The sequence below is a fragment of the Anser cygnoides genome, unplaced genomic scaffold, assembly GCF_040182565.1.
Source record: "Anser cygnoides isolate HZ-2024a breed goose unplaced genomic scaffold, Taihu_goose_T2T_genome scaffold_46_1, whole genome shotgun sequence".
Lineage (NCBI taxonomy): Eukaryota > Metazoa > Chordata > Aves > Anseriformes > Anatidae > Anser > Anser cygnoides.
The window spans coordinates 606,299-634,079 of record NW_027103070.1 but is presented as its reverse complement, the minus strand read 5'-3'; the positions used below and the strand labels follow the sequence as shown (position 1 = coordinate 634,079).

The window sequence follows — 27,781 nt, the reverse complement described above, 5'->3', positions numbered from 1 at the left end:
CTGGTCCCAGCCAACATGGGTTCACGAGGGGTAGGTCCTGCCTAACAAATTTGATTTCCTTTTATGATAAGATCACCCATCTAGTCGATCAAGGGAAACCAGCTGATGTGATCTTTTTGGATTTCAGCAAAGCTTTTGACACGGTTTCCCATAGGATCCTACTGGACAAAATGTCCAGCATACAGCTGAACAAAACCATCATACGATGGGTGAGCAATTGGTTGACGGGCAGGGCTCAAAGGGTTGTGGTAAATGGGGCCACATCTGGCTGGCGGCTGGTCACTAGTGGGGTCCCTCAAGGCTCCATTTTAAGGCCAGTCCTCTTCAATGTTTTTATAAATGATTTGGATGTAGGACTAGAAGGTGTTTTGAGCAAATTTGCCAACGACACCAAACTTGGAGGAGTTGTGGACTCGGCTGAGGGTGGAAAGGCCTTGCAGAGAGGTCTGGACAGATTGGAGCGCTGGGCGATCACCAACCGCATGAAGTTTAACAAAAGCAAGTGCCGGGTCCTGCACCTGGGACGGGGCAACCCTGGCTATACGTACAGACTGGGTGACGAGATGATGGACAGCAGCCCCACAGAGAAGGATCTGGGGGTTGTGGTTGACAGCAAGTTGAATATGAGCCAGCAGTGCGCCCCGGCAGCCAGGAGGGCCAACCGTATCCTGGGATGCATCAAGCACGGCATGGCTAGTCGGTCGAGGGAAGTGATTATCCCGCTCTACTCTGCGCTGGTGCGGCCTCACCTCGAGTACTGCGTGCAGTTCTGGGCACCACAGTACAAAAAGGACATTAAACTGTTGGAGAGTGTCCAGAGGAGGGCGACGAAGATGGTGAAGGGCCTAGAGGGGAAGACATATGAGGAGCGGCTGAGGTCACTGGGCCTGTTCAGCCTGGAGAAGAGGAGGCTGAGGGGGGACCTCATTGCAGTCTACAACTTCCTCGCGAGGGGGAGCGGAGAGGCAGGTGACCTATTCACTGTAAACACCAGTGATAGGACCCGCGGGAATGGTGTTAAGCTGAGGCGGGGGAAGTTTAGGCTGGACATGAGGAAGAGGTTCTTCACCGAGAGGGTGGTTGCACACTGGAACAGGCTCCCCAGGGACGTAGTCACTGCACCAAGCCTGTCTGAATTTAAAAAGCAATTGGACTGTGCACTTAGTCACATGGTCTAAACTTTGGGCAGACCTGTGTGGTGCCAGGAGTTGGACTAGATGATCCTTATGGGTCCCTTCCAACTCGGGATATTCTATGATTCTATTCTATGATTTTATGATTTTATACTGTAAATTTTGAGCACATCCCTATCCAAAGTCCCTCCTCTCAAACAGGAGCAAAACAGCAACATAAAACAATAGAATCAGTCCAGCAGTGCAATGTAACAAAAATAGCATTCCAACAGTTTGGCAAGCAATAAGTTCACCTGAGATTAAGTGATCTTCAGGCAATCTGTAAGAAAATGTTGCTTTCCAACAGTAGTACAAAGGCAACAAGTTCTTAAAAGAAATCAAGAAGGTATGCATACAGTCTTGTCAAACTCTTATTTTCCTTCTGTTATCTCTTCCTCCACTCCCACATATCTGTTGCTCATCTACTACAGTGGGCTGCAAAACATACATCAAGGATTGACTTGATAGCATGTGATGTTTGTAAATAAATCTCCAATAGGATCCAAGCTGAAGAGGTGATACATGATCAGCCTACTAGGACAACTCTGACCAGGTGCATGCTCAGAAAAAGAATCAGTCAATTTGTCAGTCTTCATTGCCTTTTTTTTTTTTTTTGGTCAAAGCTTTCTTTTGCTCTGTTGTGCAGATCACAAACCAGTAAGGTGAGGTAATAACAGCAGTACATCATAAATGATAAAAAGCTGTAGTGACACTTAACCACATAACACAAGCAGTAATCCTGTGCAAATTTTCAAATGTTAAGAGGAAGCCATCCTTCTCTTACAAGATCGTTTAAGTGTTTTGACACACAACTGTAGGCTAGTAAGGCTGCTCCTAGTACGTGCTGATATTGATGGGGGGGGCATGCACAGCATGAAAGCACTCATGCATTCAAATATGTGGAGCAGTCCTATGATGCGCTGTAGGTGTCAAAGCATGACCATAGCTTGTTTTCATTTATTCATCATATAGGCAAGAATAATACATCTTATTCTGAAAGCACATCTCCACTATGACACCTTGATCTTCAACACAAGTTTGATTCAAAACCCAAGTCAAATCAGCTTTTTATGGGTTCCTTTAATGAGAGAGGCAAGATAGTCTTTCAGCTGTAGGCAGATCTGGATCAATCTAACCAAAAGGAAAAGAGGAGAGAAGGAAAAAAGAAACCACAACAATCCAGAGCGTTTTAGAATCAACTGCAAGAAATAAAATCAAAATTCACAAGATTAAGATAATATGGACTAGATGATCTTTCAAGGTCCCTTCCAATCCCCAACATTCTGTGATTCCCAGTCTAAAATTTACCAGGGGACAGTATTTCTGTGAATACTGTGTCCTATAACACTGCTTTTTCTTGAAAAAATAAAGGTGAAAAGCTTTGAAAGTTGTATCTCATTCCAGATTATTCAGTGATGCATTTTTAGCTCTGTAAAGGTCAAAAGCATTGAAGAACTCTGTATTTCAGCAAACTCCAGGTCAGAAATAAATGCCAATATGTTACTTTCATACATGAAGCTTCTGAAAGCTCTACATCCACAGTACTTAAACACACACTCAGGCTAAATATTTTAGTGCTTGCTATAAAATGTTAGGAAGCAGTAGAAGTGAAAGAGCTAAAAGCCTTATTTATTACAGAAATAAGAAACAAGTTACTGCTGAAATGGTAAACAACACTTTGAAAAATTCCAGAAAGTACTGACTAGAAAGAGTGCTGTCAAGGAAAGGTGGCTTCCCTATCCACAGCTCCAGAAAATAGCATAGAAGAACCAAGGCACTTTACAGAGCACCTTTTAAATGTAAGGTTGCAGAGGTCACATTTACAAAAAAGCGAGGGTTACCCATGCTGTAAAACAGGCATGGAAAAAAATCTTGATGTAATTCACATGCATCTTGCAAACCACCACCACCACCCGCCAAAAAAAAAAAAAAAGAAAAAACAGAACAGATTATTCTCTGTTCATCATTTAAATGGTTTCTCTTGATCTACAGAAGGAGAAACAGTTTTGCCAGATGTACCTACTTCTGAATATAAGGGTGGAGGCAGAAAATGGAACTCCTGGACATACGCAAATAAAGGTCCCTGAAGCACTCTCTCAAAATCATCACAAGAAGATATAGGTGCAAGGCTAGACCGTCTGTGTTCCTCTGTGACCACTTCTGCATAGCTAGGAGGTGCTGAAGGGAGACGTTCAAACAAGTTCTTGTGCATGTTAAAATATATAACGTGACATATGCTAAACTTTAAACCACCATCAGGTAGGTAACTTAAAAATTGTTTAAAAAGGGGAGATTAGGCTATTTCCTTTTATTCCAAGATAAGCTTATGTTCAAAAAACCAGAATGACCACTGTTTATTGTGGCTTAATCATCCCCTTAAAATTTAAAGCATACCAAAGACAATGTATTTCTGTAAAGGTAGTAATGACAGAACACTGCAGTCCTCTGGACTCCAGAAATCCGACTCTGGGATTTATACTTAATTTTTTATTATTATTATTTTTTATTTTTTAAAGATATATGAAAACAGAGGGAAGGAGATAATGCATAGTTCCTTCTTTAGCCATAAGAGATTTACCATAGAAAAGAATATTAACTTTTCACAAAGTCTTGGCTACTAAGTTTGGTGAGCAATCACAGAAACTTCTATTATTGGTTGCAATTCCTTATAACCAAGGATGTGATCAGGATACTGAAGGTGAAAGCAATGAAGCTGTGCTCAGATAAAGTGGCATCCTGCACTTTTACTTCTGCCAGCTTCCAAGGCATCTGATTTTCACTGCCTTTCCTAGAGAGAGAAAGGCAGGGAGGGAAGAAACTTTGTTCTTTTACACAGGACAAACAGGAGACAAGAAAACATCCACAACAGATTTTGTGTGGGCTTTATTATGAAAGGATGTAATTCAAGTCTGTTCACAAGATGGCAGTGATTAAATAAGAATAGACTAGCAAATTGACTGGGATTTGTATTGTTAAGTTACCTTCCGGTCTTTCAGGCAGTATCAGACTAAGCCAACTCATGTTCATGCTACCCTGGCTGCTCACACTTGATGTTCTGCTACCAAATGGATGCAGAGGAATGGTACCAATGACCAGTGGTAAGTTAAGGAATAAATCCACAGCTCCTGGAATATCAACATATACCTGAAGAAAAATCATGTATGATTAATGAAGGGCAATAGAAACCCACATATAAGTATTAGACTAAGTTGTCTTTCCATGGAAGTTTCCATGAAGAACTTGTTTCTAATCATCTCTTCTAGGACCCATGTCCCTATGGAGACATAAGCCCTCCAAGTTAAAAGAAATTCATGATTCTTAACGTGGGCCCTCACATGGAAATGCAGTCTACTCATGAAATGTTTGCTTAGCTGACACACAATTGTTTTAAAGAACTTACATGATTTAAACCAAATTTACTTACAGATCTCCTGTCAGGACACAAATACTAGAACATGCATTTATTTTTTAACCGATTATCACAAAATGCTGTGCTAGGAATCTGTATGGAATGATGGAAATGACTCATGCTTGAGAGTGAAACAGATCATCCAACATACCATCAGTGAATACTCCACACGGATTATACTACAGTCAAGGACTGAAGGGGAAATAGGTGGAATTGTCAACTGTTTGCCATTTCAGTTTTCTGTTTTGCCAGATGACAAGGACTCCCCACGCAGGTTAGCAACAAGCTGTTTGACTTCTTTCATTTTCCCTTTGGCATAAAATGCCTGTGTTTGGTAAATGGATGCCTTTGGCACCACCATACGGGAAGAGCAGTTCTCAATCTCAGCAAAGATTTGAATTGATTCACCTGAAAAACAGATCTTCATGTTCATAGAATGGTTTGGGTTGGAAGGGACCTTAAAGATTATCTAGTTCCAACCCTCCTGCCATGGGCAGGGACACCTCCCACTAGACAAGGTTGCTCAAAGCCCCATCCAACCTGGTCTTGAACACCTCCAGGGATGGAGCATCCATGACTTCTCTGGGAAACCCATTCCAGTGCCTCACCAACCTCAGAGTAAAGAATTTCTTCCTTATAGCTAATCTAAACCTACCTTCTTTTAGTTTAAAGCCATTACCCCTTGTCCAACCACTACACTCCCTGATGAAGAGCCTCTCCCCATCTTTCCCGTAGGCCCCTTTTAAGTACTGGAAGGCTACTGTAAAGTATCTCCAGAGCCTTCTCTTCTCCAGGCTGAGCAATTCCAGCTCTTAGCCTCTATTCATAGGAGAGGTGCTCCAGCCTTCTGATCACCTCTGTGGCCCTCCTCTGGACCTGCTCTAACAGTTCCATGTCTTTCTTGTGCTGCAGGCCCCAGAGCTGAACACAGTACTCCAGTTGGGGTCTCATGAGGGCAGAGTAGAGGGGGAAGAATCACCTCCCTCGACCTGCTGGCCACGCTTCTTTTGATGCATCCCGGGATAGAGTTGGCTTTCTGGGCTGCAAGCACACATTGCCAGCTTGTGTCAAGCTTCTCGTCAACCAACTTCTCATCAGAGCTGCTCTCAGTCCATTCTCCACCCAGCCTGTATTTGTGCTTGGGATTGCCTGGATCCAGGTGCAGGACCTTGCACTTGGCCTTGCTGAACCACATGTTGGTTGCAAGGGCCTACCTTTCTGACAAGGTCCCTCTGGATGACATCCCTTCCCTGCAAGGTTCTCTTTACACTTACATTTCCTTATTCAAACCATTGCATTCTATGTACTATTATAATGCACCAGATGCTGCTCTCACTGTTCTACATGGAAAAACATCCACTAATGCTAATGGAAGAAAGATCCACATGAGCTATTCTGAAAGCAAAAAACATGCAAATTAATAGAAGCAAATGTCCTTCAACAATCTAGATACAAGTAGAATCATAGAATGTATTGGGTTGGAAGGGACCTTAAAGGTCATATAGTTCCACCCCCCCTGCTATGGACAGGGATAAAAAAAAAATGCCAGTGCTGCCTTAATCAGTATACTCTTAGTTAAGACCACTGAAAGCAGACTGAGGTGGTATAAATGAAGCAGAAAGGATATTTTTTATAAGGGAAACAAAACATTTTTTTACTTTAAGTACAAACTGTAGCTTTAAAAGGAAAGGAAAAAACATTTCCTATAATTGCATCTGTTGCATACCTGGGGTGTAGCCCTTCCTTTCAATTTTGGCACTTAAGGATATTGGGCCCGAGGTACAAAACCAACAACACAGAGTCTTTTCCTTTGCGCCTGCTTGAGGTGACTGCAAGAATAGAACAGTATTATCCATTAAATTAAGAGCTTCATGAATCTCTTCAGTTATTTTAATCAAAGGAAAAAATAATTTTTATGATGTTTATTATTACAAATTTTGATAAACAAAGCTACTTCCATAGAAGTCCCAAGCAATTTAAACAGCATTACACTGATATAATGTTTGTCCTAATTCCATTACTGTATTAACATTGCTTTTTCTACTATCCTCCATACTACAGCCATATTTAAAAACAAGTTTTTACTAAAACTAAATACTGTATTGCTTAAAGCAAAAGACTTCATAGCCTGCACATCCCAACACACTATTGCAAAGCTTTTCATTTATTAGTAAATTAGAACATCTTCCCACTTTCCCATTAAGTGGTATTTCAGAAAGAAATAACAGTAATTTAGCTTAGTTATCTTGACTCCTGCTATTTCATCAGTTTCCAAGTAATCCTGTTTCATCTGTATTTAAAAAAAACAAAAAAAACCAAAAAAACCAACCTTCTTATTTTACACAACATCAAGATTTGGCACTTGATCTAAAGCCCATTAAAGTCAAATGAGAGTCCTTTGATCTCAACGGAATTTGCACAAGGTACATTTGTGAGTCTGATTTTTCATCCATGCACACAAGGAATTTCAACAGACTTAATCCCCCCCCCCCCCGATTAAAATTTGAGGAAGGGAAAAAAAGAGGAATTTGAGGCCAGACTGAAATAAAATCTTCATTAAAATCATTTTAATATCACAGTTGCTTTCAATAAAATGAAATTTCAGAGAAGGATTACACAGAATTGGGATCGTTTCTCCCCATTAGTAGAAAGTTATCCGTATGGAAGTTATCAGTTATAAAAATGCAAAGTAAAAAAAATTACTGTGGTTTAAGTCAGCAGTCCCTTGCTAAAATATTAAGAGTTGGACTGATCCTTCCATAGATTCTTTATTTACAGTTGAACAGTTCAAAGTTTTCCTCCTTAATGAGATTCTAAAATTTAGTAGTAACAATTTAAATTGACAAATGCATTTTATATATAATAAAAAGCAAGCAACTCCAAGTACAGATAACTTAACATTCAAAACACTAGCAGTTAAAGAGTTGATAAACTGGTCTTATACTTAAAGATGAGCTGTAGTTAAACCAGCAAATAAATACTAGGGAAAATTAGATGATTTTTTTTCAGTTACTATATTTCATTATTTTTAATGCCAAAAACAAAGAACGAGTAATTCTGTCAATTCTTACCAGTAATGAAGGGGTGTTGATATCTATATGTTCAAAGACTGTAAATTCCTTCTTTAGTTTTACTGGTAGAAGCCAAGGCCTATGCAATTCAGCTTTCACCCAATAGCGTACACTGCCATGTCTGCCTTCGAATGAGGTAGCAACTGGTCTGTGCAGGACAGAGGTCAAAAACTGAATGCAAGTTTTTAATCTTTTTAATAATAATACAACTGATCAGATTAGGAATTAGCACATAAATTTGTATTTTTAAAGCATCATAATAAGCATAACTTATTCGCACAATTTCCACATCTCAGAAAATGTAAGATTAAAGCTGGGAGAAAATATTGTCTCTAGTTCATCCAACATCAGTTTTATTGGAATTTTTAATAATCAAATAAAGAACCGTTCTAGAAAAGAACAGGCAGGGCGCACGCTCAGACAGGGCAGAGCATCCCGCCCCACTCAGAAGAACAGCTCATCTACTGGCTGTCTACCTATAGCTAAACCACCATGGTCTGTACCAGACAGAAAACTCTTCCTAGAAAGTCTGCGGCCACCCAGACTGCCTGCCTGCTCCAAAATGCTGCAGTTCAGGTCTCTGGGTGCAGGGAGTGCCTGAGCCTGTTGCTGCCATCTGAGGGCGGCAGAGACACCGTGTGACAGAGCTCAAGGAGGAGGTGGAGAGGTTAAGGACTATCAGGGAGCGTGAGCAGGAGATAGATTAGTGGAGCAACTCCCTGCAAGGCCTGGGAGAAAGGCACCGGGGTGAAACACCCCAAATAGGGGTGGACCCTCTGCCCTGTCGCTGTCGAGCAGAAGGAAGAGACCTAGGAGATGAGGAATGGAAGCAGGTCCCTGCTCGGCATCGCAGGCAACCCCCCTCCCTACTGGCCTCGCCTTCCCAGGTGCCCTTACACAAGAGGTTTGAGGCCTTGGAGCTTGATAGAGTAGTGGGTGAGGATGAGGTCAAAAGTCCACCCAGGAGGATGCCTAGGGCGAGGAAGTTGACTCCACACCTCAAAAGACTTCCTCTACTAAGAAAGAAAGAAGGGTAATCGCTGTAGGTGACTCCCTTCTCAGGGGAACAGAGGGCCCTATATGTTGGCCTGACCCTACCTGTAGGGAAGTCTGCTGCCTCCCTGGGGCCTGGGTCAGGGACATTGCCAGAAACCTTCCTAACCTGGTTCACCCCTCTGATTACTATCCTCTATTGATAGTCCAGGCTGGCAATGATGAAATTGCTGAGAGAAGCCTGAAGGCTATCAAAAGGAACTTCAAGGGACTTGGACGGTTCGTAGATGGAGCGGGAGTACAGGTGGTGTTTTCCTCCATCCCTACAGTGGCAGGGAGGGGTACAGAGAGGACACGGAAAGCCCACCTGATAAATACATGGCTCAGAGGCTAGTGCCAACACAGAAATTTTGTGGGTTTTTTTTGACCATGGGGTGCTTTACTCAGCACCCAGCCTGATAACTGCAGATGGGTCCCACCTGTCTCTAAGGGGAAAACGGATACTAGCCCAGGAGCTGGCAGGGCTCATTGAGAGGGCTTTAAACTAGGTAAGAAGGGGGAAGGGGATGAAATGAGGCTTGTTACAGATGATCCTGGGGGAACAATGTCAGGGTCGAGGGAGAAGGCAATGGCCCAGCTGAAGTGCATCTACACTAATGCACGCAGCATGGGCAACAAACAAGAGGAGCTGGAAGCCATCGTGCGGCAGGAAAGCTATGACTTGGTTGCCATCACTGAAATGTGGTGGGACCACTCCCATGACTGGAGTGCTGCAATGACTGGCTATAGGCTCTTCAAAAGGGACAGGTAGCACAGAAGGGGTGGTGGTATGGCTTTCTATATTAGAGAGTGTTTTGATGTTGTGGAACTCGAGACTGGGAAAGATAAGGTTGAGTCCCTATGGGTTAGGATCAGCAGGAAGGCCAACAAGGCAAGCATCCTGGTGGGGGTCTGTTATAGACCGCCAAACCAGGATGAGGAGACAGGTGAGGAGCTCTACAGGCAGCTGGCAGAAGTTGTGAAATCGCCAACACTTGTTCTTGGGGGGAACTTTAACTTCCCAGACATATCCTGGAAATACAATACAGCTCAGAGGAAGCAGTCTAGGAGGTTTCAGGAGAGCGTGGAAGATAGACAGTTCCCTGACGCAGATGGTTAGTGAGCCTACCAGGGGAGGTGCTGTACTGGGTCGGGCTGGGATGTTAACTTTCCCTGCAGCAGCCCATACAGTGCTGTGCTCTGCACTCGTAGCTAGAACAGCAATGGTATCACACCAGTGTTGTGTCTGCTGCTGAGCAGTGCACAGCATCAGGACTCTCTCTAACCCTCCTAGGGGGTGGGCAAAAAAGTGAGAAAAGAAACATCACGAGGGCAGCTGACCTAAACCAACTAAAGGGATATTCCATACCATATGATGTCACACTCAGCAATAAAAGGTGGAAAAGGGAAGAAGAGGGGAGGGGTGGGCTCTTGTCGTGAAAACGTCTGTCCTTCTCCCGAACACCGGCTACGTGCGTTGAGGCCCTGCTTCAAGGAGGTGGTCAAGCATCGCTCATTTGTGGGAAGTAGAGAGTAATTTCTTTCCTCTGCACTTCCACATAGCCTTTACTTGTTTTGTTTAGTTAAATTGTTTAGTTAAATTGTTTAATTAATAATAATCTTTCCTTAATAATTATTTTTTTCCCTTTAATTACATCATCCTTATCTCAACCCATGACTTGTTCTTTCCTTTACTTCTTCCCCTCCTCTTCTAAGGAGGGGGAGTGAGAGAGCGGTTGTGGTGTTCAGCTGCCTAGCACGGTAAAACCACCACAGGTGCCCCGCTAGACCTTCTGTTCACAAACAGAGAAGGACTGGTGGGAGATGTGGTGGTCGGGAGCTGTCTTGGGCAGAGTGACCACGAAATGATAGAGTTCTCTATCCTTGGCGAAGTCAGGAGGGGGATCAGTAAAACTGACAGACTTTGAGCAGTTCAGGACACTGGTTGGCAGAGTCCCTGGGGAGGCAGTCCTGAAGGGCAGGGGAGTCCAGGAAGGCTGGGCACTCTTCAAGAAGGAAATCTTAATGGCTCAGGAGCAGTCTGTCCCCACGTGCCCAAAGACAAGCCGGCACGGAAGAAGACCGGCCTGGCTGAACAGAGAGTTGTGGCTTGAGCTCAGGAAGAAAAAGAGCATTTATGACCTTTGGAAAAGAGGGCGGTCCACTCAGAAGGACTATAAGGTGTTGTAAGGCTGTGCAGGGACAAAATTTAAAAGGCCAAAGCTCATCTGGAGCTCAATCTGGCTACTGCTGTTAAAGATAACAAAAAACGTTTTTACAAATACATCAACACAAAAAGGAGGACTAAGGAGAATCTCCATCCTTTACTGGATGCGGGGGGAAACTTAGTGACAAGAGATGAGGAAAAGGCTGTGGTGCTTAATGCCTTCTTTGCCTCAGTCTTTAGCAGCAAGACCAGTTGTTCTCTGGGTACCCAGTACCCTGAGCTGGTGGAAGGGGATGGGGAGTAGGATGTGGCCCTCATAATGCACGAGGAAACGGTTGGTGACCTGCTACAGCACTTAGATATACGCAAGTCGATGGGGCCAGATGGGATCCACCTCAGGGTACTGAGAGAACTCGCAGTCCTGGCTATCAGGGGAGGTCCCAGTCGACTGGTGACTAGCAAGCGTGACGCCCATCTACATGAAGGGCCAGAGGGTAGACCCAGGAAACTATAACCCTGTTAGTTTGACTTCAGTACCAGGGAAGCTCATGGAGCAGATTATCTTGAGGGTCATCACGCGGCACTTGCAGGGCAACCAGGCAATCAGGCCCAGTCAGCATGGGTTTATGAAGGGCAGGTTCTGCTTGACGAACCTGATCTCTTTCTATGACAAAGTGACGCACTTAGTGGATGAGGGAAAGGCTGTGGATGTGGTCCACCTTGATTTCAGTAAGGCTTTTGACACCGTTTCCCACAGCATTCACCTGAAGAAACTGGCTGCTCATGGCTTGGACTGGCATACACTTCACTGGGTTAAAAACTGGCTGGATAGCCGAGCCCAAAGAGTAATGGTGAGTGGAGTTAAATCCAGTTGGAGGCCGGTCACTAGTGGAGTCCCCCAGGGCTCAGTACTAGGGCCAGTTCTCTTCAATATCTTTATCGATGATCTGGATGAGGGGATCGAGTGCACCCTCAATAAGTTTGCAGATGACACCAAGTTAGGTGCATGTGTCGATCTGCTCGAGGGTAGGAAGGCTCTGCAGGAGGATCTGGATAGGCTGGAGCGATGGGCTGAGGTCAACTGTATGAAGTTCAACAAGGCCAAGTGCCAGGTCCTGCACCTGGGGCACAACAACCCCAAGCAGCGCTACAGGCTGGGAGATGAGTGGTTGGAAAGCTGCCTGGCAAAGATGGACCTGGGAGTACTGGTTGATAGTCAGCTGAATATGAGCCAGCAGTGTGCTCAGGTGGCCAAGAAGACCAACAGCATCCTGGCTTGTATCAGAAACAGTGTGGCCAGCAGGACCAGGGAAGTGATTGTCCCCCTGTACTCGGCCCTGGTGAGGCCACACCTCGAGTACTGTGTTCAGTTTTGGGCCCCTTACTACAAGAAGGACATGGAGGTGCTGGAGCGAGTCCAGAGAAGGGCAACAAAGCTGGTGAGGGGTCTGGAGAACACGTCTTACAAGGAGCGGCTGAGGGAGCTGGGACTGTTCAGCCTGGAGAAGAGGAGGCTCAGGGGCGACCTTATCGCTCTCTACAGGTACCTTAAAGGACGCTGTAGCGAGGTGGGGGTTGGTCTATTCTCCCACGTGCCCGGTGACAGGACAAGGGGGAATGGGCTAAAGTTGTGCCAGGGGAGGTTTAGGTTGGATATTAGGAAGAACTTCTTTACTGAAAGGGTTGTTAGGCATTGGAATGGGCTGCCCAGGGAAGTGGTTGAGTCACCATCCCTGGAGGTCTTTAAAAGACGTTTAGATGTAGCCCTTAGTGATATGGTTTAGTGTAGGACTTGTTAGTGTTAGGTCATAGGTTGGACTAGGTGATCTTGGAGGTCTCTTCCAACCTAGATGATTCTGTGATTCTGTGACTCTGTGAAAAAGCCAGAGAAGTACACATCTCCGTAAACTTTAGAGGCCACTTTCAAGTGTGGAATTTGCCCTTTTAGGGACTAATTAAGACTACCAACTTGAAATTAGCATTAGTATCATCCAATTATTGTTTTGGACATGGTATTTCATAAGTAACTGTGTAGCGTTTACTTGGTTGGTATGTCAGTGGTTTGGTTTAACTGTAACTGAGTACATTTGTAGTTTGTTTTGCCTTAAGTAGGGTAGCTAAATTTTTTTAGAGTTCCAAATAGAGAGGCTATTTTGAACATCTAATTTTCCTTTATCCTGATGAGGCCATCTTAAAAAACGGGGGGGGGGGGGGGGGGGGAGGGGAGAGGGGAAAGAGTGACAGCAAAAATATAAAGACTGTTCTGAACTCTGAAAGACAGAGTCCTTTTTGGGAATTGGAAGAAAAAAAGATGTTGAAAATTTCTCCAAAACTTTCAGTATCACCCCTTCCCCCCCCCATACACACCTGTAACATCATAAAATGAAGGACATAACATTACAGTTAGCTGAATATAACTGGAATATCAAAGTCTTGTCTTTTCCTAACCTTTGCCTCCTTTAATCTCAAAAGTGCTTTTTTTTTTTTTTTTAAAATATTGTACTCTGTTGGAAACACATCGTAATAAAACAAATTATTTGTAAAGCTTCCCTATGGAAGACGGGGAAGGAATAATACTAGCCATGCGAGTACTTCACTAACTTCACTAGAATGTTTTTTTCAGCTACAGATTTGGCATCTCTTTTCCTGCATCTGAAGTGTTTACTTTTTTCTTTTTTTTTTTTTTTTTAATAACACAAATGAAAGGATTTTCCAATCAGTCTTGAATGTTTCATCCTGCCCTTGTCGTCTTCCTCCTCCACCCCCCACCCCCCACCCCCCCTTAAAGGCAAAAAACAGTAGGGCCAGTCAGTGTCTTGTTTTGGTCTCTTACTTTGTAGTCAGTTGTATTAGGGCAGGCTGGAATGGAGGTAACTTTCCTCACTGCAGCCCATGTAGTGCCGTGGTTTGCATTTGTGGCTAAAACAGAGTTCATAATGCAGAAGGGTTTTAGCTATTGCTGAGCAGTGCTTGCAACAGATCAAGGTCTTCTCTCCAACCCCCCACAGTAGGCCAGAGATTTATGTGGGACGTAGCTGGGACAGCTGACCCAAACTGACCAAAGGAACATTCCATACCATGAGACATACTGTAGTAGGTTTACATAGCAAGGGGTTTTTTGGTAGCAGGGGGCTTCAGAGGTGGCTTCTGTGAGAAGAATCCAGAAGCTGCCCCATGTGTCCTGGTTTTGGCTAGGATAGAGTTAATTTTCCTCCTAGTAGCTGGTAGGGTGCTGTGTTTGGGATTTAGGATGAGAATAATGTTGATAACACACCAATGTTTTAGTCGTTGCAGAGCAGTGCTTACACTAAGTCAAGCACTTTTCAGCTTCTCGCTCTGTCCTGCCAGCGGGCAAGATGGGGGTGCAGCAGGAGTTGGGAGGGGACAGAACCAGGACAGCTGACCCAAACTGGCCAAAGGGGTATGCCATACCACCTGACGTCATGCTGAACAATTAATATGGAGTGGCTGGCCAGGGTGGGGGGACCAGCTGCTCGGGGATAGGCTGGGCATCGGTCAGCAGGTGGTGAGCAATTGCATTGTGCATCACTTGTTTATACATATTATTAGTAGTAGCACTATTATTATTATTATTATTATTATTTTCCTTTCTTTCCTGTCCTAATAAACTGTCTTTATCTCAACCCACAGGTTTTCATTTCTTTCTAATTCTCTCCCCCCATCCCAGAGAGGGAGGAGGGGAGGGTGAGTGAACGGCTGTTTGGTGTTTAGCTGCTGACCGAGTCGAACCACAAAAGTCCTTTTTGGGGCCCAACGTGGGGCTTGAAGGGTTCAGCTAATGACAGATCTGACCAGAGTGTGTTAAACTAAAATTGGTATAAGTATTAGATCTGATTAATAGTTGCTAGTCACAATGTTGATTTTTGTGATCTCAGGTCTGCTGTGCCTGTTTTCTGAATTGAGTTATATAGCACATTACTTACTGTGTGTGTTCCCTCTCGTGCTGTTTATCCTTTCCAGGACCTGGTTTAAGATCATTACTTTACTCTGCAGTGTAACACTGGCTTATGATATGATGAAATTGCTGGTCATGAGACTAACATGGTATTCGTACTCAGCACTGTTGTCGACTGTACTTTGGAAACTACATCTCAGAAACTCTTAACAATTACACCTATTGCCTTTTTTCATCAGGGAGCCAATCTATGGAGGGGACAGGGGGAGATGTTTTTTCCTACTTGTTCACTCTCCCTTTCTCCTTCACCACCCTCTTCTCCTCTGGGCTAATTACAATAGCTCTTCAAGATTTTGAATATCCTTGGGATGTTCAGACCAGCATGTTGTTATTCTTATGTCTCCTGAATGTGCTTCAGGTTTTGTTTAAACAACTACTTAGGAATGCCATCCAGAGATCGGTCCTGAGACAGGATGGTTATGAGTGGCAGGGAGTGTGGGAGGATTTGGGCAGGTATCTAGAGCAGTGGGTACCTTCAGTGTTTTGGAAATTCACCCCTGAACAACTGCAAAATCCTAAAAAACTGGTAGAATGCTTGAAAAAGGGGCGTCATCACTCTGGCAATTCGAAAGAGACACAAATCACTGCAACATGCTGGGGTCTGGCCTATGCCTATTGAGCTGCAAACGATGCAGCTATAAACCTAATGACAGCCCCTGTGGCCACTCCAGCCCCTGTGACAGGCGGTACGGTCGTTCCAACCCCTGTGACGAGCCCTGCAGCTGGGTTAGGGAAATGGACTGTAGCAGTGCAAGTTGCCCGTTTAACCAAGAGGAAACAATGGATGACAAAGTCAGGTCGTTTAGAACACAGAGGAACTCCTACTCAGACTGGGGAAGAAGACGACTATGAGATGGGCTACTCCGCAGTGCCTGGGCTATCATACGAACGGGAAGATGAAGAGGATGATATCATAAAAGCATCAATAACTACCCGAGGCCTATACCACTGTGAGCTACAAGATATGCGAAAGGATTTCGGTCGTTGTCCAGGTGAGCACATTGTCACCTGGCTGCCCCAGTGCCAAGAGTCTGGAATTAGAGGGCAGGGAAGCCAGGCAGCTGGGATCCCTTGCTAGGGACACAGACATTGACAAAGCAATTGGAAACGGAGCATAAATCTTCACCCTCTGGAGGTGTCTCTTGTCAGGTGTGAAGGAAAGGTATCCCTTCAAGGAAGATCTTGTATGTCAACCAGGCAAATGGACCCCCATGGAGAAGGAAATCCAGTACCTGAGAGAATTAACCATACAGGAGGTGATTTATGATGACCTAGACAACTCATTGGCAGTAATGACCTGGAAAGACCATGAGGAACCCATGGTGGATGAATTGGCTGAACAACTCTGGCAGTACAAAGAAAGTCTCAGCTCCCTCTTCCCTAAAGGCCTGTGTCTTGGCTGCGGAAAAACATTTTCAAGAGTTCCACCAACTAAAAGAGAATACTTTGGAGAAACTTTCTGAAGTTTCCAACCAAGTTAGAGAGAATACATCTTCCTCCCCACCTGTACAAACTAGTGTCTCAGCTATCAGGGGTAAGCGTCCATCCATGCAAGGAAGGAGATATAGTGGGTACACACCCCGTGCCACCCTGTGGTTTTACCTACGTGACCATGGAGAGTTCATGGGAAAATGGGATGGAAAATCTACCTCGACCCTAGAGGCATGGGTACGTGAATTGCAAGGAAAAACAATCAAGAAAGGGGGGTTCTGTGAGAAACTTCCTGCTCGAACTTCCAGCGGGCAGTCCTTTGCACAGAAATGAAGATTCTGACCAGGATTAGAGAGGTCCTGCCTCCAGCCAGGGGGAGGAAAGGGACAATCGAGTTTATTGGACTGTGTGGATTCGATGGCCTGGCATGTCAGACGCACAGAAGTATAAGGCTTTGGTAGACACCGGTGCACAATGTACTCTAATGCCATCAAGCTATAAAGGGCCATAGCCCATCTGTATTTATGGTGTGACGGGGGGATCCCAGCAGTTAACTGTATTGGAGGCTGAAGTGAGTCTAACTGGGAATGTGGCAAAAGCACCGTATTCTGACTGGCCGGGATGCACCGTACAACTTTAGCATCTCAGGAGAGGATATTTCAAGGACCCAAAAGGGTTCTGGTGGGATTTTGGCATAGCTGCCTTAGAGACAGAGGACATTAAACAGTTGTCTACCTTGCCCGGTCTCTCGGAGGACCCTTCTGTTGTGGGGTTGCTGAGGGTCGAAGAACAGCAAGTGCCAATCGCTACCACAACTTTGCACCGGTGGCAATATCGCACCAACAGAGACTCCTTGATTCCCATCCATAAGCTAATTCGTCAGCTGGAGAGCCAAGGAGTGATCAGCAAGACTCATTCACCTTTTAATAGTCCCATATGTCCAGTGCGAAAGTCTAATGGTGAGTGGAGACTAACAGTGGACTATCGTGGCCTGAACGAAGTCACGCCACCACTGAGTGCTCCAGTGCCAGACATGCTAGAAGTCCAGTACGAACTGGAATCAAAGGCAGCCAAGTGGTATGCCACAACTGATATCGCTAATGCATTTTTCTCCATCCCTCTAGCAGCAGAGTGCAGGCCACAGTTTGCTTTCCCTTGGAGGGGTGTCCAATACATCTGGAATCGGTTGCCCCAGGGGTGGAAACACAGCCCTACCATTTGCCATGTACTGATCCAGTTTGTGCTGGAGCAGGGGGAAGCTCCTGAACACCTGCAGTACGTTGATGGCATCATTGTGTGGGGTGACACAGCACAGGAAGTTTTTGAGAAAGGGATGAAAATAGTCCAAGTCCTTCTGAAGGCTGGTTTTGCCATAAAACAAAATAAAGTCAAAGGACCTGCACAAGAGATCCAGTTTTTAAGAATAAAATGGCAAGATGGACGTCGTCAAATCCCAATGGATGTGATCAACAAAATAACAGCTATGTCTCCACCAACTAGGAAAAAAGAAACACAAACTTTCCTAGGTGTCGTGGGTTTTTGGAGAATGCACATTCCAAATTACAGTCTGATTGTAAACCCGCTCTACCAAGTAACCCGTAAGAAGAATGATTTCGAATGGGGCCCTGAGCAAAGACAAGCCTTTGAACAAATTAAGCAGGAAATAGTTCATGCAGTAGCCTTTGGGCCAGTCCGAACAGGACCAGATGTAAAGAATGTGCTCTACACCGCAGCCGAGGATAATGGCCCACCTGGAGCCTCTGGCAGAAAGAACCTGGGGAAACTCGAGATCGACCCCTGGGGTTTTGGAGTCGGGGATACAGAGGATCTGAGGCCCGCTACACTCCAACTGAAAAGGTGATATTGGCAGCATATGAAGGAGTTTGGTCTTCTTCGGAAGTGGTCAGTACTGAAGCACAGCTCCTCCTGGCACCCCGACTGCCGGTACTGGGCTAGATGTTCAAAGGAAGGGTCCCCTCTACACATCATGCAGCTGATGCTACATGGAGCAAGTGAGTTGCACTGATTACTCAGCGGGCTCGAATAGGAAACCCCAGTCGCCCAGGAATCTTGGAAGTGATTCTGGACTGGCCAGAAGGCAAAGATTTTGGGATATCATCAGAGGAGGAGGTGGCCCGTGCTGAAGAAGGCCCACCGTATAACAAGCTACCAGAAAATGAGAAGAAATATGACCTCTTCACTGATGGGTCCTGTCGTATTGTGGGAAAGCATCGGAGATGGAAAGCTGCTGTATGGAGTCCTACACGACGAGTTGCAGAAGCTGCTGAGGGAGAAGGTGAATCGAGTCAGTTTGCAGAAGTGAAAGCCATCCAGCTGGCTTTAGACATTGCTGAATGAGAAAAGTGGCCAGTTCTCTATCTCTATACTGATTCATGGATGGTAGCAAATGCCCTGTGGTGATAGTTACAGCAATGGAAGCAGAACAACTGGCAGCGCAGGGACAAACCCATCTGGGCTGCTGCATTGTGGCAACATATTGCTGCCCAGGTAGAGAACCTGGTTGTAAAGGTACGCCATGTAGATGCTCATGTGCCCAAGAATCGGGCTACTGAAGAACATCAAAACAACCAGCAGGTGGATCAGGCTGCTAAGATTGAAGTGGCTCAGGTGGATCTGGACTGTCAATATGAGGGTGAATTATTATGGGCTCAATGGGCCCACAACACCTCAGGCCATCAGGGCAGGGATGCAACATACAGATGGGCTCGTGATCGAGGGGTGGACCTGACCATGGACACTATAGCACAGGTTATTCATGATTGCGAAACGTGCTGCAGTCAAGCAAGCCAAGCGGTTAAAGCCTCTTTGGTATGGAGGATGATGGCTGAAATATAAATATGGAGAGGCCTGGCAGATTGATTACATCACACTCCCTCAAACCCGCAACGGCAAGCGCCACGTACTTACAATGGTGGAAGCAACCACCGGATGGCTGGAAACATATCCTGTGCCCCATGCCACCGCCCGGAACACTATCCTGGGCCTTGAAAAGCAAGTCCTATGGCGACATGGCACCCCAGAGAGAATTGAGTCAGACAACGGGACTCATTTCCGAAACAACCTTATAGACACTTGGGCCAAAGAACATGGTATTGAGTGGGTGTATCACATCCCCTATCATGCACCAGCCTCTGGGAAAATCGAGTGGTACAATGGACTGTTGAAGACTACACTGAAGGCAATGGGTGCTGGGACATTCAAGCTTTGGGATACACATTTGGCAAAGGCCACCTGGTTATTCAATGCTAGGGAATTTGCCAACCGAGCTGGACCTGCCCAATCAAACCTGTTATGTACTGTAGAAGGGGACATAGTCCCTGTAGTGCACGTAAGAAACATGCAGGGGAAGACAGTCTGGGCTATTCCTGCCTCAGGCAAAGGCAAACCCATTCATGGGATTGCTTTTGCCCAGAGATATGAGTGCACTTGGTGGATAATGCAGAAGGGTGGGGAGGTCCGGTGTGTACCTCAAGGGTATTTAATATTTGGTGAGAGTAGCACATGAGCTGACTTGTAGCATATTTATTGTCTAATACTCTATGTCATCACTATTGTGACTGCTGTATGTCAGTGTCCAATTAATTGTATCACAGTAAGTCCCGCAGATAAAAACAAATGAATGTCAATAGAGTTGGAGAAGCACAGTGGTGCAATGGAACCAGAACAAGCTTCAGTGTTCAACGATCCAACATCACACACCATCTCTTTTGCCCTGAAAGACTGCTGGGACAGATGGAGCTCAAAGTCAGTCACAGACTAAACAAACCTAGTGAACATTTCATATACATATATGAGGGTGGTGACTAATTGGAATATGGAATATGGCGGGAAGTGTGGGACCTAAGCATGACATAAATGGTATGGAATAAGGGGTGGATATTGTCCTGGTTTCAGCTAGGATAGAGTTAATTTTCCTCCTGGTAGCTGGTATGGTGCTGTGTTTGGGATTAGGATGAGAATAATGTTGATAACACACTGATGTTTTAATTGGTGCAGAGCAGTGCTTACATTAATCCTTTTCAGCTTCTCACACTGTCCTGCAAGCAGGTAGGCTGGGGATGCAGCAGGAGTTAGGAGGGAACAGACCCAGGACAGCTGACCCAAACTGGCCAAAGGCGTATTTCATACCATCTGACGTCATGCTGAACAATTAATATGGGGGGCTGGCTGGGGTGGGGGGCTGCTCGGGGCTGGACTGGGCATCAGGCAGCAGATGGTGAGCAATTGCATTGTGCATCAATTGTTTTGTACACACTATTATTAGTAGTACTATTATTATTATTATTTTCCTTTCTTTTCTGTCCTAATAAACTGTACTTATCTCGGCCTACAAGCTTTCACTTTTTTTCTGATTGTCTCCCCCATCCCAAAGAGGGAGGGGGGAGGGGTAGCGTACGGCTGTGTGGTGCTTAGCTGCCAGCCAGGTTAAATCATAACGCCATGTTAGGTAAGGGCCACTTTCAGCTGGCTCCAGTGGGACCCACTGCTTCCCAGAGCTGAGCCAATAATTGATGTTGGTTGCACCTATATGATAGCAGATTTAAGAAAGGGAAAAAAACCCGCTGCAAAACAGCAGCTGGGTGAGTGAGGAGTGATAAACAGCCTTGCAGACACCCAGGTCAGTGAAGGAGAAGGGGGAGGATGTGTTCCAGTCAGCAGCACGGAAGTTCCCCTGCAGCCTGTGGAAAGGACCATCATAGAGCAGGCTGTCCCCCTGCAGCCCGTGGTGTACCAAAGCAGAGCAGATTTCCATGCTGTAGCTCATTGAGGATCCCACGGTGGAGCAGATGAATCTGCCTTTAAAGAGGTTGCAACCTGTGGAGAGCCCCTGCCCGAGCAGACTCTGGACCAGACCTATAGTCCGTGGAGAGAAACCCACACAGGAGCAGATCTGTCAGGAGCTGCCACCCATGGGGGACCCATATTGAAGCAGTTTGTTTCTGACAGATGGATCCCATGATATGGGCCCATATCAGAGCAGTTCTTGAGGAGCTGCTGCCTGTGCTGCCTGCCCACGCAGAATCAGTTTGGGGAGGACTGTATCCCTTGGGAGGGACTCCACATTGGAGCAGGGAAAGAGAGTGATCATGAAGGAACCGTGGCGGTCAAGTTCTATAGATTGACCATAACCCCCATTCCTTGTTCCCCTGCGTCGCTATGGGGGAGGATGTACAAGAGTGTGGATGGGGGGGAGAAAGGTACTTTTAGTTTGTTTTGTTTCTCATTTCTCTAGTTTGTTAGTAATAGGTAATAAATTTCTCTAGTCTCCCTATGCTGAGTCTGTTTTGCCCATGGCGATATTATTGAGTGATCTCCGTTCTTATCCTCAATCCTAGAGCTCTTTGCATTGTATTTTCTCCCCCTTTTCCTTTGAGGAGGGAGAGTGAAGAGCTGTTGTGGTGGAGCTCAGCTGCCCAGCTGGCTAAAACCACAACACATGCTCAGCAATGAAAGTTGAAACGGAGGAACAACAGACATTTGTTGTTATAGCACTTGTCTTCCTGAGCAACTACTGCATATATTGAGGCACCACTTCCCAGGAAGTTACTGGACATGTGCCTGCCAATGGGAAGCAGTCAGTAAATTTCCATCCATCCATCCATCCCCCCCATCCTATTGACAAAGGGGAGTAAAGGATCAACTGGGTGGGGTTTGGCAGCCAGCCAAGGTCAACCCACCACACCAGTTTTGTTTTAAAGCAATTTAGGAATATTCTATGGATACAAGATAGCAATAAACAGTAACTAAGTAGTGTCAAACTACTGTTCTTCAGGCATTTAATACCAGCCTTCGTTATTTCAGTATTATGAAACCAGCTTTGATAGTTATTCCTTCGAGTCACTTGAAAATAACTTCATTATTCTGACCAATGCTTGTGATTGTTGACCGATCAATTTATCTTAAGACTTCTATCACTCTTGCTTCACCTTTGCTTTCTGAGACAAACAGGATTAGGTATGGGAATACTTCTTGCTTCATCCACCCATCCATCTGCTCTCTTTCGTCCTGGCTTTTTGCATAAAGGCCAGGCTGAATACATGTATCTTATTTAAACTAGAAAAGTCTTATTTTGTTCAAACGCAGTTCAGCTTGCCACAGGTGTTTCAGACTGAACCCAAACAAGATATTATTTTATCACTAGTTCTGATGGCTTGTATAGCTCTAGTAAAACCTTGTTTGATTTAAAAGGTACCTCAGCCACTCTACAAAACTCAAATGACAGTTCAATTCCCTTCTTCTGTGAAGGAGTAAAATACTAGAAGACAATGAGCCAAAAGACCTCAGCCAAAAGAAAGAATAATCAACTAGGAAACAATGAGCTCAGGTGGGGGGGGAATGGGGACATGACACAACACAGAATGGCTGAGGTTGGAAGGGACCTCTGAAGATAATCTAGTTCAACTCCCCTTCCAAGCAGGATCACCTACAGAACATTGCGCAGGACGGAATCCAGGCGGGTTTTGAATATCTCCAGAGAAGACGACTCTACAACCTCTCTGGGCAACCTGTTCCAGTGCTCTGTCACCCTCACAGTAAAGTGCCCCCTCATATTCAGCCAGAACCTCCTGTGCTTCAGTTTATGCCCATTGCCTCTCGTCCTCTCGCTGGGCACAACTGAAAAGAGACTGACTCCATCCTCTTAACCAGCTTAAAAACAACCTCAATGACATTATGTCCTCTATTGCATGCCTGAGCACAACTCCTACTACCAATGAAAAGATTTCCCCTACACACACAGTAATTTTTCTTAAGCAGGTATGTACCCTCACATTCTCTCACACAAGCTGAGTACTGCATGCAAGTACTTACATCTGTGGAAGCTCAAAACTGAATGCATATTCATGTCTTCCTGAACAAATGGTGTGAAGGCCTTCTTCAAAGTCATCATCTAGGAGGGAAAAACTCAATATGCTATTCCACCTGCAAACATTTTACACAGCATAACAGATGATAGAGTTTTCTTTTTCCAAGTAAGAGGGATTCATACATTCAATACTTAAGAACATGGTGTCCCAGAATCAAGTCTCATCGGTCCATTTATATTAACTGCTAGATATATGGCTACAGAACTTTTAAGTGGTATGTAAGATTCCAAGATTCATCTTCTTTAAAAACAGAGGTTAACTTCTTTTAATTTATGATCTTGGTTCCAAATACTGACATAGTTGTAACTGCTGCCATTTTAAGGTCTGTAATGAAAAATCACTTTTTCCAATATGATTCCTGTTTAAAACTTCTATTTCCTGCCTAGGAACAGCGCCCAGAAATTTAAGAAAAGCACAAAGTGCACAAGCACCACCTAGAAAGTACCAGACAAATTCAGGGGCACAAAAAGTGGCAAGCTGTCCAATTCATATTGTTTATAGCTAGTCTATCAAAAAACTTTAAACTTAACTCAATTTTGTTTGGACAACAAAAACCCAAATGTTTCCTAATTCCAGCAAGAAAGCTGACCTTTTAATTGAAGTCTGATTCCTTGTATTTCTTTAAGTGTTCCAACAAATTTGTTGTTTGTATTGATACAGTTACTCAAAAAATACTGACTCCAAAATATAAAGTCATTTAGAGAAAATAATTGAGCATCTCATATACAAAAAGGTTGGGATAGTAAAAAAAAAAAAAACAACAACAAAAAAACCACATATAATGGGATTACGCAAGAGGCAAAGCCTACTGTTAATAGTCTGAAACATCATGGAGGAACGTAAGTGCATTTCAAGATTTTTAGTTCCTATTGTCCTACAAAAATGCTGATGCTCCAATTAATTTAGTGCACCAAAAAAGCTGAAACAAAACTATAAAAAAATAGAACACGACACAAATGCAACTTCACTCATCATGTAATGTCATGAAATAATAATCTTATGCACTCTGAAAGTCTAGAACAATTTGTATGGGTTTTGTGCTTTATTTGTTAATTATTTTAAATAAAAGTAATATTTTCGTTGCACAGAAATTTTCATCCCTCCTCTACCTTCCTGTCACCTTGGCAGTCCCATTGACTCTGAGCAGTAGCAGCACTGTGGTAAAACAGTGCTAATCTGTGAATCACAGGCTAAACTGGAGCAGAAGACTGGCCTAAACCAGCGTGACCAAATCCCCAGTCTCTCACATACAGCCCACTCCATGTACATACAGCATAGATTGCACCCCACCACATCTGCTCAGCAACTCTACTCACAGCCTAGCCTGACTACCACAGGAGTAAGAAGAGAGGGTCACCACCCATGCCTCGCAATCTAGACTCCCCCTATTACAGGGTCATGCTGCCAGCTTGCCCCACACTATGTGTAGGGTGGCATTCCAATGCTGTATAGCCCCTGCACTTCTCTCAGAAAGGCATGATTACTATTAGTGAAAGGCAACTGCATAGTAATACGATGTGCCTTGTGGTGTTTTAACAATACGGGAGACTCCTATAGTGAGGAAGAAGAATCAATTAAGACAAAAATTGGAGTCCAATGAATACTTTGAGAGAATGTTGGATGAAAGACACTGTATTAAAATAGTAAAAGAATTTACTAATCCTCTCCAAAAGGGGGGACTGAGAGTAGGCTGAAAGAATTTTCGTAGATAAGATAGGCTAATGAGCATGTGAAAGGAAGCCAAAAGGATTTCAGTAGATAAGACAGGTAAGGGACATGTACTATATTTTCCGCTACCTATTGTGCAAAGAAACTGAGGCAGGAAATTCTGGCATTCCTCACAAAAAACAGTTCCTGCCAGCAATAGTTTTAACCTTTCTGACTGTTGGGTATGTATGCAACTGCCTAAAGGTAACCTGGAATTTCCTGTATGGGGAACACCCAGTATGAATTGGACACTAACCTTTGCACACCCAAGAAATGGAACATGTCCGTTTGGTAGGGATGATGATCATGGATATTTAGGTGAGAAATTTGAATTACTCCCACGTGGGAAAGTTAATGTTTAAATGACAAATTCCCGTGCGTGGGTACAGGTCCACTTAGTTGGCTAGCCCAGGAACCTGATAATTGTAACACGGCAGAATACATGGGAATTTTTAATCTTACCGAAATTAGAGTCGGGTGCAAGAGTCACGACATGTGCTGATAAAAAGGGGCATGATGGTTGTGGCCTCAATCCCCTCACACAAATTTGCAAGTTACAGAAGGGGTTTTATTGGTTGTGTGGAGACAGGCACGCCAGAAAAAGCCTCCTCTCAAATTGGAAAGGTCATTGTATTGGCGGCTATCTTAACCCACAAGGAGGTATTTTTACTGAACCACACCCGGGAATAATTTAGACTTTATGGAGGCAGACCCATGCTGTCCCAGATAATCCCCTTGTAATAAGGCCCACAGGGTTCCACAGTTTCGTTAGATGGCTGATCCCATCCTTAGGAGTGAGTGAATTAGAGAAAGCTATTGTAAATATTTCAGCCACACTAGAAGCCATTGAGAATGCTACAGCCGATGATCTTTCAGCACTGCAAGAGGAGGTTTCGTCCCTACATAAAGTGGTGCTCCGAAATAGAATGGGACTGGACATGCTTTTAGCTAAGGAAGGGGGACTATGTACGGTAATAAATCAGACTTGTGTATATGTAAACAAGCAAAAACAGATACAGACAGATTTGGGGAAAGAAAAAAATCCTACATGCAGTAGCTCAGGATGATTCCTCCTGGGGGATTACAGATTGGTTAGAAAAATCAACTTCCTGGCTACCGAATTTAACTTGGCTGAAACAGCTATTTGTCACAATAATCATAGTTGTAATTTTGCCCATTGCACCCTGCATAGTAATACGATGTGCCTTGTGGTGTTTTAAGAATACGGGAGACTCCTATAGTGAGGAAGAAGAATCAATTAAGACGAAAATTGGAGTCCAATGAATACTTTGAGAGAATGTTGGATGAAAGAAACACTGTATTAAAATAGTAAAAGAATTTACTAATCCTCTCCAAAAGGGGGGACTGAGAGGAGGCTGAAAGAATTTTCGTAGATAAGATGGGCTAATGAGCATGTGAAAGGAAGCCAAAAGGATTTCAGCAGATAAGAGAGGTAAGGGACATGTACTGTATATTCTGCTACCTATTGTGCAAAGAAACTGAGGCAGGAAATTCTGGGATTCCTCACGAAAAACAGTTCCTGATAGAAAACAGGAAACACATTTCAAGAACCAACTGAAACCGAATCTGCAGTTTAAGCAGAAGCTGAGAAGCTTATGAGTCTGCACTGAGATGAGGTCAACCAGCGGTGACGAGGAAGACTCACTAATCTTCATCCCCATGACCCCCGGCAACGACTACCAGAAAACACTGCGCAAGCGTGGATAGGAGGAATCTATGAAAATGACTCCCTGGAACTGATTTTAATACAAAGCAGGGATAGGTCATGCATATGTATAGGCACCTCGAGAAACTTCATGCATATGTAACTCTTCACATATAACCAAGGCAAGTGTCATGCTGGGGTGCGCACGACTTTGGTGGGACTACCCCCTGTGCCGCCCAGCGCTGAATAAACTTACCTACTTTACAATCTTACTGATTGTGGAGTTTGCTTTCCACACGTCACAACTATGGATGTTGTTGGTCAGGAGCAAAGGAGGGGAGAGACAACAGTGGGGGATGTGAGGCAACAGGGCCCTGCGTTCCAATGGCCACCCAGACTGCAACCCCTGTCTCAGTGGATGCATATGGCAGGAACACGACTGCTTCTGCTTGTTGCCAGAGATGGACTTTCCCAGGAAAGAAAGACAGTGTGCCCTCTGAACCATCAAGGCCAACGTTGCCAGGTGGGCTACACTCCTGAAGCCAGGGATAGAAGAATATGGGGCTTGCTTAATCGCTTTAAAATAGATATTGCTGAGTGTCTTTGCTTACTACTGTGCAAATTAACCGAAACAAGGAGTCTCGGGGCCCCTCACAGAAGATGTTTCCTGACAAAAATGGGGAACCTGTCTCAAAAACCAGCTGAGACCGACCTTGTGGTTTGGACAAGAGCCAAGGAGCAGCTGAGTCTGTACAAAGGCAGGGGGTCAACCAGTGGTGATGAAGAGGAGTTATCGGACTTCATCCCCATGACCTCCCGATGACCACTACCAGAAGGCACTGCACAGGCGCAGATGGGAGGAGTATATGGAAATGACTTCTTGGATCTAATTTTAATAGAAAGCGGGGATAGGTTATGAGTATGTATAGGCGTATTGGGAAACTTCATGCATATGTAACTTTTTACTGCATATAACCAAAGCAAGTTGCCGTGTTAAGGCGTGCATGCCTTTTGCAGCTATCCCGCATGTGCCCAGTGCCAAAATAAACCAAATACCTACTTTATAACTCATTTGCTTTGAGTTATAGAGTTCTTCCACGAATCATTTTGGCGAGCTAGCCAGGAGGCTCTCTGCCTGCCCACAGGAGTGGCCGCGCCGCGGAGTTCCTAGCACGCACCGGGCACAATTCCCTGGAGGAACTCCGCTCCTCGGCCGCTCACTGCGGGGGCAGACAAAGACCTGCTGGACCATGGACAAACGGT

At 44.7% G+C, this 27,781-nt stretch overlaps 1 pseudogene; it reads right to left on the bottom strand.

Moving 5' to 3' along the window:
* On the bottom strand, nucleotides 1–26,534 carry LOC136789453 (arrestin domain-containing protein 3-like; annotated as a pseudogene).
* Between the last annotated feature and the right edge of the window lie 1,247 nt (nucleotides 26,535–27,781).